This window comes from Penaeus japonicus, unplaced genomic scaffold (genome assembly GCF_977035675.1).
Source record: "Penaeus japonicus unplaced genomic scaffold, GWHDUDI00000001_assembly GWHDUDI00000016, whole genome shotgun sequence".
NCBI classification, from domain to species: Eukaryota; Metazoa; Arthropoda; class Malacostraca; order Decapoda; family Penaeidae; genus Penaeus; species Penaeus japonicus.
Window position 1 is genome coordinate 32440767 of NW_028234418.1, and position 12500 is coordinate 32453266.

Here is a 12500-nt window from a genome sequence, read left to right on the forward strand (position 1 = left end):
ACTCAAATATTATCTATAACAAAATATCAGATATATAACTTAAATCTATAACTTCTAATAAAACTATATATATACCTAATCTCATATAATAAAATATCAATCTAACATCATCTATATATATATATTAAAAATATATATATATTAACTATATGTGCAAAACTATTATATAAATATTAACTCTATATCTATAAAAATAAATATATTTAAATATTACTAATAAACAAATCAACCTATAAAATTTCATCTCTACATAACAATATATATATATCATATAAATATCTCAATAATATCTATAAATCAAATATACCATATTAATATATTAATAACAAAAATAAATATATCTATAAATTAAATATAACTATCTCAATGTATATACTCTACGTGTACAAAAAAAATAAATATAAATATATATATAATATAAAAATATTCATATATACCCACACCCCCCAACACACACACACCCCACACTCCACACACACTCACCCCTCCACACCCACACCTCCACACCTCAACAACTGACACCCCAACCCACAACACACACACACCCACACCCTAAATCCCACACCCCCCACACACCCCAAAAACACTCCACACATACCTCACTCCCTCAAAACCACTCCACACTCCACCACACACACCCATCCCACACTTCCCCACAACCCCAAACACACACTCCCCAATAACCACACACACACACTCAACACACACCACCCACACACACTACACACAACCCACTTCACCACCCCCACTTCACCTCCCCACACACACACTCTCACCAACCAAACCTACACAACCCTCACAACACAACACACCTCAAAAACTATAACCAAACACCCCAAACCCAACCACAAACACACCCAAAAAAACCCCACTCTCACCAGCACACACCCCCACCACGAACCCAACCACAACACTCACCCTACACACCACACACACTCCACACACACACCACACCCCACACCCCAAAACCAACCACCACACACCCCCACACCCCACCCCAACCACCCACCCACCCACACTCACACACACACTCACCACCACACCACACACTCACACAACACCCAAACTCAAGCCCACAAAACACACATCCACACACACCACAACACACACCACACAACACACTCCCCACAACAAAACACCCACAGCCACAGTGTAAAAACACACACTCCAAAACAACACACACACACTCACACCCACACTCACCACCACACACAGCCACACAAATCCCCACACTCACACCTCAAACACACACTCCACCACCACCACCACATCCCACTGACAAACACACACCACTCACACTCTCACTAACACTCTAACACACACATCTCCCCACACACTCCCAAACTACACGACTAGACACTCTCACACACACCACTCACAAAACACACAACACACCACACACACTCCCCACCACACTCTCCCCCCCAAAACCCACATACCACTTCACATACACACACCACACTCTCACTCACCCCACGACCTCACCCCACCACCCCAACCCCACTCATACACCAAAAACATAACAACACCCACACAAAACCACACAACAATACCCACAAACCACACACCACAACACCCCAAAACCACACACTCCACACACAAACCACCACCAAAAACCACACACCCACTCACACCACACACACACACACAACAACTCACACACACACACACACACACTCACCCCCTCACAACACACACTCAACCACCACACCACCACACACACACACACACACACACACACACACCACACTCCTCACACCCACACCTACACACTCAACACCCACACACCACAAAAACACACCAACACACCCACCACACACACACACACTCACAACACACACACACACACACAACAAAACACAACAACACAAAACCAACACCAAACACACACACACACACCACCACTAACACACACTCACACACCCCACCCCCACACCCACACACACACTCAACCCCATACACCCCACCCACCTACCAAACACATTTCACACACACTCACTCACAAACAACAACCCCACACTGACAACACCACAAGTACCCCCTCACCACTCTCACCCACACTCACACTCAACACTCTCCACCCACTACACCCCAACACACCCACACACACAAACACTCACTCCAACACACACACGACCACCCCACCACACACCACAACCCCAAAACCCACACCACACCAAAAACACACACCCTCCTCTCTCTCTATAACTCCTCACGCGGTAAGCGTTTGCTACCGTTTCCTCCGCCGCCATAAGCTCCCGCAACCGACACCTGCAAGTCAACACTGCAACACCACCTGATATGCTCACCCTCACACGCCTCACCTTAAGCTGTCTCTCTTTGTCTTCCCTCTTTCACCTTTTTTTCGACCACTGTTTGTTATGGTATATTTGGATAATGTGTCCTTTTAGATTTCTATTTAATTTGTGTTCCTGGTTTGGTGATGAGGTGAGTGTGTGTGTGTATGTGTGTGTGTGTGTGTGTGCGTGTTTGTGCGTGTGTGTTTATGAGAGTGTATGTTTGTGTGTGTGTTTGTGTGTGTGTGTGCGTGTGTGTGTGTGCGTGGTTGTTTGCATGCGTGTGTGTCATTGAGTGTGTTTCTGTATGTGTGTGTGTGTGTGTGTGTGTGTGTGTGTGTGTGTGTGTGTGTGTGTGAATGTGTGTGAGTGAAAGCACGTGAACATATTTGACGCTATATGTGTTTTTTATGGCGCAGCAGCCCCTTTATTATATTGTTTTACGACTTTGTAGTTTAATAATGAGAATCAGTGTCGCACAGAATTATGTATAGTGATGCAATATACGAACCGTTTTTGTACCGACCCTTTGAATATTGCATAATGCGTCACATCTTTAAAAGAATATACCTTAAAAGCAACTCAATTCAATAGCAAATAAACAAAGTCACTTCGTACACAGAATGAATCTCTGGTCTGTGAACGACTGGAGTTCGCGACGGCGCCCGACAACGCCNAGTAATGATGCAGGTTCATTACTGATGATTATATAATGACGTGATTAACGAGGTCAAAATAGGTGGACTTGCGTCAGGTGATGGGATGATTTAATGAACTGATTTATTAGGGTTCTTAACAAGAGTGGGGGAAAAAACTGCTTATTGTTAGTTTTGTCCAGAAAAGTGTCTAACTCTGGTTGGATTTCCGCCCTTTTTTTTTCTTTTCTTTTCTTTTTTCTTTTTTTTCCCTCTCTTTTGTTTCTCTCTCTCTCTTCCCCTCCTTCTCTCCTTCCCTCTCTCAGCTCTCTCTCTCTTTCTTAATTTTCTTTTTTTTCGTCTCTCTCTCCTCTCTTTCGCATCCTCTCCTCTCTCTTGTCTGCTCCGCCTTATCTCTCCTCTCTCTCCCCTCTCTCTCTCCTCCTCTCTCTCTCTCTCTCTCTTTCTTTTCTGTCTTTGTCTCTTTCCCTTTTCTTTACCTTCTTCTCTCTCTTCTCCTCTCTCTCTCTCTCACATCCTCTCTTGTCTCCTCTCCTCTCCCTTCTCTCTCTTTCTCTTTCTCTCTCTTTCCTGTGTAGGTGTCCTGTCTCTGTCTCTGTCTTCGGTGTGTGTGAGTGTGTGGTCTCTCGTCTCTCCTCCTCTCTTTCTCTTTTCCCTGTCTCTGTCTCCCTCTCTGCTGTCTCTCTCTCTCTCTCTCATCTCTGTCATCTCTCTTCTCTCTCTCTCTATCTATCTATCTATCTATCTATCCCCCCCCCCTTAAAAATCCCCCGCCCCCCCCCCCTAAAAATTATCTATCTCTCTGTCTCTCTCTCACTCCTCTTTTCTTCTCCTCTCTCTCTCTCTCCCTCTCTCTGTCTCTCTCCTTCTCCTCTCCTTCTGTCTCCCGTCCACACACACACATACACACATTTATATATATATATATAATTTAGATATATATATATATCTATGAAATATATATATATATCTATATATATATATAGTATACATACATACATACATAACGAATATATATATATAATATAATATATACAATATATATATATATATATAATATATATATATATATACTATAGATATATACATAATGCATATTTCTACCTACATATTCTTATCTATCAATCTAACATAACTGCTCTTGTTTAATAAGCTTAGCATTAAATTTGCATGACCAGATCACATCATTGTTGTGATTGCATAATTATTCTATTTAGCACAACCATTACCATCAATCTATCTTCATTTATCCTAATTACAATAATGACTAGGATCGCCCTCATTATCTGTGTTTTCACTAATGTCATTATGAACGTCACGTCAGGGGAACCGAAACAGCGGGATTTGCTTCTTTCTCCCCATTTTTTCCTGTGCTTGCTTGTTATCGTCTTCTGTGTCTGGGTATGGGTGGTGGTTTCTTGGTTCTGGGGGGTGGGTCCAAACTTTTCCAATCATTCTGTTTCTTTTTTCTTTTCTTTTTTCTTTTTCTCAAGCGTTCTATGTTGCTGTTCCACTGTGCTTGCGTTTGCTTTTCTCTCATTTATTGGTGGAATTGACTGTATTTCTTTCTGTGTGTGTGTGTGTGTGTTTTTTTTTTTCTCTCTCTTTCTCTCTTTTGAAATCTTTCTCTAGTTTTCTCTTTGAGTCTCTGTCTCTTTCTTACTCTCTCTCTAAATCTGTCACCGATTCTCTCTCTCTCTCTCTACCTACCTATTTCTTTCTCTTTAGCACCTTTCACCTTGTCTCTCTCTCTCTCTCTCTCCATCCTCTCTCTCCTCCTCCTCTCCAACTCCCCCTTCCTCCTCCTCCTCTCTCCATCCTCTCTCCTCTCCTCTCTCTCTCTCCTTCTCTCTCTCCTCTCTCTCTCTCGATCTTTCTTTTTTTCCTTCCTTCCTCTCTCCTCCTTTTTCTTTCTTTTGTCTTTTCTGGGGGAGCGTGTTCATTCCTTTCTTGGGTTTCCGGTCGAGGCGGGGGGGGGCGAGGCGTCTCTCTCTCTCTCTCTCTCTCTCTCCGCTCCTTCTCTCTCTCTCTCTCTCTCTCTATCTCTACCTATCTCTTTCTTTCCAATACCCCCCTCTCTCTCTTACTCTCTCTCTCTCTCTCTCTCTCTCTCTCTCTCTCTCTCTCTCTCTCTCTCTCTCTCTCTCTCTCTCTCTCTCTCTCTCTCTCTCTCACACACACACACACACACACATACGCACTTTCTCTCTCTCTCTCTCTCTCTCTATCTCTATCTTTATCGTCTTTCCTTTTTCAGAATTACCCCCCCCCCCTACCCCCCTCCCTCTTCTCCCCCCTCCTCTATCTCTATTTCCTATTCATCTTTTCTTTCTAATATCCACCTCTCTCTCTCTCCTTCTCATCTCTGCTCTCATTCTCTCTCTCTCTCAGCTCAAGTCTCCGTCTCTCTTCTCTTCTCTCTCTCTCCCCCACCCCCCCTCTCATCTCTCTCTCTCTCTCGCTTCCCCTCCTCTCTCTCTCTCTCTTTCTCTCTCTCTTTCTCTCTCTCCCTGTCTTTCTCTCTCTCACTTTCTCTCTCTATCTCTACCAATGTCTTTCTCTGTAATACTCTCCACCTCTTTCTCATTCTCTCTCTCTCTATCTCTCTATCTATCTACCTATCTGCCTATCTATCTATCTATCTATCTACCTATTCATCTATCTATCTATCTACCTACCTACCCAACTACCTACCAATCTATCCAACACGCCCACACGCCCCTCTCTATCTCTCAGCAAACTCGCTTCTCATCTTACTTCCCTCCAATGGCTCTGACAACACACTTTACATCTCAATATATCTTTTTTTTTCCCTTCCTCTTGCCTTTTACCTTTCTCTCCTCCGTTTTATTGCGTGGCGTCGCCGCCCTCACCGCGCCCCCCTTCCGCCAGCTGTTTCTGTTGAACCATTGTCATGGTTCCATCGCGACAATGTCGAATGGGGTTTTATCATCTTGTTTGTGAGAGAGTTAGTTGTGTATCTTTTCTTTCTTCTTTGGCTGAGGTTCTTAATGCTGTCTGGTTCTTGGTTGATTCGTTTGTTTGTTTGTAAGCTCTTTTTCTCTCTGTTTTGCGATCTTTCTCTCTGTCTGTCTTTCTATCTGCTTTCCTTTCTGTTCTATCTCTCTCTATATATATATCTCTCTCTATCTATATATCTATCTATCTATCTTTACCTACCTATCCACAATATCTATCTATCAATATCTATATCTATATCTATATCTATCTATCTATCTATCTATCTATCTATATATTTATCTATTTATCTCTACATTTATCTATCTGTCTATCTATCTGTCTATCTCTCTACGTAACTATCAATTTATCTCTCTCTCTCTCTCTCTCTCTCTCGCTTCTCCACATCTCCTCCTCTCTCTCCCCCTCTTACCTCCCCTATCCCCTCCCCCTTTCTCCCCCCCTTCCCCCTCCTCTCCATCAATCTCCACTCACTCAGCCTCGCGGCTCTCTCTCGTCTCTTCTCTCGTCTCTCTCCTCATACTCTACCCCTCTCTTCTCCACCTCACTCCTCCAACTCACAACACTCTCCTTCCTCTCTCTCCTCTCTCTCTCTATCTCTCTCACTATCTTCTCTCACTTTCTAGCTCTCTCTCTCTCTCTCTCTCTCTCTCTCTCTCTCTCTCTCTCTCTCTCTCTCTATATATATATATATATATATATATATATATATATATATATATATAGATAGATAGATAGATAGATAGATAGATAGACAGATAGATATAGATGATTACATTAATGATGTATAATAACAATAACATTGATGATGATGACTTAGATGAAGAAGATTTTGATGACTATGATGCTGATAATAATAACGATGACTTTTATTTGAAAGGATGACTCTATGCGCTGTGAATCAAAAAAATAATAATAGAAATAACTTCGGATGATAATAAAACATAAACGAAGACGAGTAGTTAAAAACAAAGAAAAAAAAAGAAAGAAAAAAACCAACAAAGAAAAAAAAGAAGGAAATGGAAAGAAATTACATTAAAGAAATCGAAAAAATGAAAAGAAAGGAAAATAAAAGGAAATGGAAAATTAGAAATGAAAGAAAGAGAAAGGGGAAAGAGGAATAAAAAGAGGATGTAAAAATACCAAAGACTGTACTAACCTCAGAGTATCATGATTGATTGCCCCTGAGCGGACGGGGGGGGGGGGGTGGGGGGGGGGGGGGGGGGGGGGGGGGGGGGGGGGGTGGCATACCCCGCTGTGGTATCCATATCCCAAAGCCTCCTCGTGCTCTCCCAACCCCACACCCCTACCCCCTTCTTTCTCGTTTTGGCCTCGTCCTTCATCCCCTCCCTCTTACCATCCATTCCATCCTCCCTATTCCTATCCCCTCCCGTTCTCAAGCCTAACCGTATCCCTCCTCCCTCCTCTCCCTCCCTCATCCTCCCCGTTTCTCATCTAACTCGTACCCCTCCTCCAACCCTCCCTCCACCCCCTCCCTTACTTCCCCCCTCCTCCCCCCCCACCCTCCCACTATCCTCCTCACACCACGTAAGTATCCGATTAATCTCTCCTCCTCCCCCCCACCCCTCTCTGTTCCTTCTCCCTTACCCCCCACATTCCCTCTTCCTTCTTACCTCATCTTCCTCCCCTCTCTCTTGCCCCTGCTTTTATTTACTCGCATTCCGCTTCTCACTCTTTCACTACTCCCCTCCCATCGTGACCCTCCCCCTCCCCCTTCACCCCTCCCGCCACTCCCTCCTCTTCTTTCCCATATCCCATTGCTATCCCAGTGTGGTGAGCGTGAAACATAAGACGGAATTTGCATTTGTGTATTTTTGGTATATATTGGGGTATAGAACAAATCCGGAAACACATCACTTCATATGTAATATGAATATAATATACATAACAGACACACACACACACACACACACACACACACACAGCACACACACACACTCACACACACACCATATATATATATATATATTTATATAAGATATATATGAAGTTATATATATATAAAATATATATACATATATATACATAGATATTTAAGATATACAAATGCATATATATATATATATATTATATATATATATCTAATATATATATATATCATATATATATATATATATAGATACATATATAATATATATATATCTATATATATATATATAATATATATTTTTATTAAATATATATATATATATGTGTGTGTGTGCGTGTGTGTGTTGTGTGTGTTGTGTTGTTGTTGTGTTGTGTGCGTGTTGTGTTATACATACATAAATTATATATATATATATATAGATTATATATATATTACTATATATATATATATATATAATATATATATACATATATATATATATATATAATTATATAATTATATGTAGATATATAGATAAATTCTATATATAAATATATATATATATATAGATATAGTATATATAACCATATACATATAAATATATAATAATATAATATATATATATAATATAAATATTATAAAATATATATATTATATATATATATATGTCATATATATATATTATAAAAAATAGATATATTATAATATATATTAATATATATATATATATATAAATATTACATGTAAAAACAATAACATATATAATAAATAAATATATACTATACATATATATATATATATATAATATATATTTATAGTATATATAAATATATATATACATGTAAATATATAATGAGCATATTTATAACCATATATATATTATATATATAAATATATTATCATATATATATTTATAATATATATATATATAATATAATATATAATATATATATATAGTATATATATATATCACTGTAATGATATATCTATATAATCTATAAAAATATATATATATATATATATATATATTTATATATATATAATATAAAAATAATATATAACATATATATATATATATATATACTATATAAATAATAATTATATCTCTATATCATATATCAAATAAATATTTAATATGATATATAAATATATATATATTATCTAAAAATAAAAATATATAAATATAAATCATATAAAAATATGGATGTATCTGTATATATATATCTAAATAAATATATATATTAAATATGAATATATACTAAAAATATATATATATATATATTTAAATAAATTCTATATAACATATAATATAATCTAAATATATATATGCCACACACACACACAACTCACAATATGTTTGCATGTGCTCAATCAAGCAAAGCATCGGCTGAAGAAATCCGTGAACTTTAGGCGCTGGATGAAATGCGTGTCCTTTTCGAAGAATGGCAAACCTTAACCTACCCTAACCTAACCTCCCATTTCGTCAACCCACAAGAACCCTCCTTGGGACCCCTCCACCTCGCCCCCCTACCCCCCTTTTTGTTTCCGGGGGCCCCTCAAACACCCACCCAAGTTCCCACGCAGTCGGGAATCAAGTCCACAAAACTTGAGTTGCATTTACCGGCTGTCGGAAAATAGGAAAGTGAGAGAGAGAGAGAGAGAGAGAGAGAGAGAGAGAGAGAGAGAGAGAGAGAGAGAGAGAGAGAGAGAGAGAGAGAGAGAGAGAGAGAGAGAGAGAGAGAGAGAGGGAGGGAGAGGGAAAGAAAGAGAGAGAGAAAGAGAGAGAGGGGGAAGCAGATAGATAGAAAGAGATAGAGTGAAAAGAGAAGAAAATGAGAGAGAGAGACAGAGAGAAAGAGAGGGAGAGGGAAAGAAAAAGAGATAGAAAGAGAGAGAGAGAGGAAATCAGACAGATAGAAAAAGACAGAGTGAAAAGAGAAGAAATACCTCCGAGAATGGTCTCACGAATAGCATAACATATTCCGTATAAAATATGGTCTGTTGGAATAAAATATATCTGCTTAGTCCATAGATATTTTCATCTTGCCTTCCTTTTCTAGGAGAGGAAATACAGCAGACCACTGAGCTAAAGCGTTCGTAACAAAAATATACCCAAAGCTAAATGAAATTAGATGCATCATTAGGCACAGCACACAAAACTAGCTGATTTTTCTTTATTATTTCTTTTTTTTTTTCCTTCCCTCCCACGTGGCGTTTTTGCACTGTTTCGCGCATAAATTCTAGGCTTATTGGTTCATGCGAAAGAGTTTCAAACTCTCCCTAAAGCAGATTTTTCATGTCTGACATGGCAGCTGCATTTTTTTTTTCTTTATCTTTTAATTCGAGTTATCTTCCTTTCATTATTCATCTGGTTATTTATTTATTTTTTAGTATCATTATTTTTTTTATGATTATCTTGAGGTCGTACTTATATCAAATTTGATATAAGTCTGCCGTGGTACAGTGGTAACGCACGTGGATGGGATTCAAATGCCCGGGTTCGAGTCCTGGCTGCGGTCCGAGTACCGCTCTGCACCTAGGAAATAAAATCCATTCAAAGCTCAATGGTCCGAGCCTTTACTGGGAGTTCATCTATTCCTTTGATTTTATGTGGATTATTTCTTGAGCCTTGGATATGATCTATTGCTCACTTGCGATATATAGCGTCCTTTAAGCTTAAAAGATAAAGGCAAACATAAAACTTCAGGTATATACATATATATATGTATATATATATATATATATATATATATATATATATATATATATATATATATATATGTGTGTGTGTGTGTGTGTGTGTGTGTGTGTGTGTGTGTGTGTGTGTGTGTGTGTGTGTGTGTGTGTGTGTGTGTGTGTGTGTGTGGGTAGATAGATAGATGGATAGGTAGATAGGTAGATAGATAAATAGATAGATAGAGAGAGGTGGAGGGTATTAGAGAGAAAGACATTGGTAGAGATAGAAAGAGAGAAAAGTAAGAGAGAGAGAGAAAGAGAGAGAGAAGAAGAAGAAGAGAGAGAGAGAGAGAGAGAGAGAGAGAGAGAGATGTAGGGACGAGGAATCGAGAGGGAGAGATTGGAGAGAGGGGGACGGATTGGGAGAGGAGGAGGAAAGAGAGGAGAGTGTTGAGAGAGAGAGAGAGAGAGAGAGAGAGAGGGAGAGAGAGAGAGAGAGAGGAAGAGAAAGAGAAAGAGAGAGAGAGAGAAAATGAGAATGAATAAAAGAATGAGAGAGAGAGGGGGAAGATGACTAAAAAAAATAAGAAAAACGACAAAGTGGAAGAAAGTAATAAAGAAAGAAAGAAAATATATTCAGCAGATAAATATTAATACAACAGAGAAAGATTACCGAAGCAGTATACCTCGCCCACTCTAATTGAGCAGAACACACACCGAAAACAGAATTCGAAAAAAGAGAATCATTGCATTAGATCCAAACAAGTATGTGCATTTGAATCAGGGGGAAAGAGAGAGAGAGAGAGAGAGAAAGAGAGAGAGGGGGGGGCGGACGCATGAGAGCAGTGAGAGAGATCAGAGAGAGAGAGAGGGAGAGTAGTAAAAAAAAAAAAAAAAAAAAAAAAAAAAAGAGAGAATCAGAGAGGGAGAGTAGAGGGAGGAAGACGAAAAAAAAAAAAAAAAAACAGAATTTAATCAACAGTTGCAAGAAATCTAAGGCAGACTGTCACTATTTCTAATAGACAATCTTAAAGGATATTCTGGTGGTGACCAAAACGGACCGGACTGCTCAGAATGTCACAGGGAATCAATGAAATGCCAGGGGATAGAACCTGGACAGAACTTTTACAAGGAGCTCCCAGTGTTAAAATCTAATGAAGCAGTGACGTGACATGACCAGGACAATGTACGTTGAGGTGATATTCTCACATAAGATTCCCGTTGAGGTGGGTGATTACATAAGATTCGTTGATACTTATTGAACAAATTGGAGATGAGATTTATAGGTAAACTGATAAGGGAGGCATGATCCATAGTGAGTAAGATTGACTTAATGGAATTAGAAGTGAATGTGGATTATAAACGCGTTGGGGGTTGATGGTCTATACATCGAGTTGATTACATATACAGTCGAATAATCTTCTTGTCATCTATCATCCTCTTTGTTTCTCACCAACTTTGTTGTGTTCTTATACATCTGTAATACTGATTGTAATGATAATGTTTATCATTATCATTTTCATAATTATTGTTATTCACATAATATTATCATTCAATATCACTTATTATCATAGCATCGTGTCATTATCATTATTTCATCATTATCCAGGATAGAGAATTATCATCTATCATTCATTATCTAATGACAGCTAATGCTACTTTTAACTTTATATTATCATTATCATTAATTATCATTATCATTATTATCATTATCATTATCATTATCATTATTATCATTATCATTATTATCATTATCATTATTATCATTATCATTATCATTATTATCATTATCATGATTATCATTATCATGATTATCATGATCATTACCATCATCATCATCAATACTACTTTTCTATCGTCATCATAACATGACCATATCATCATCATCATCATCATCATCATCATAACTATCATGGAGAAACACCGAACCTCCTGTGCAACAGTAAACAGGAAATGATATTACATCTGGTGCCATTAACCTGCAAGAGTAACAGCAATAATTGTTCCGTTGTAATTATGGCA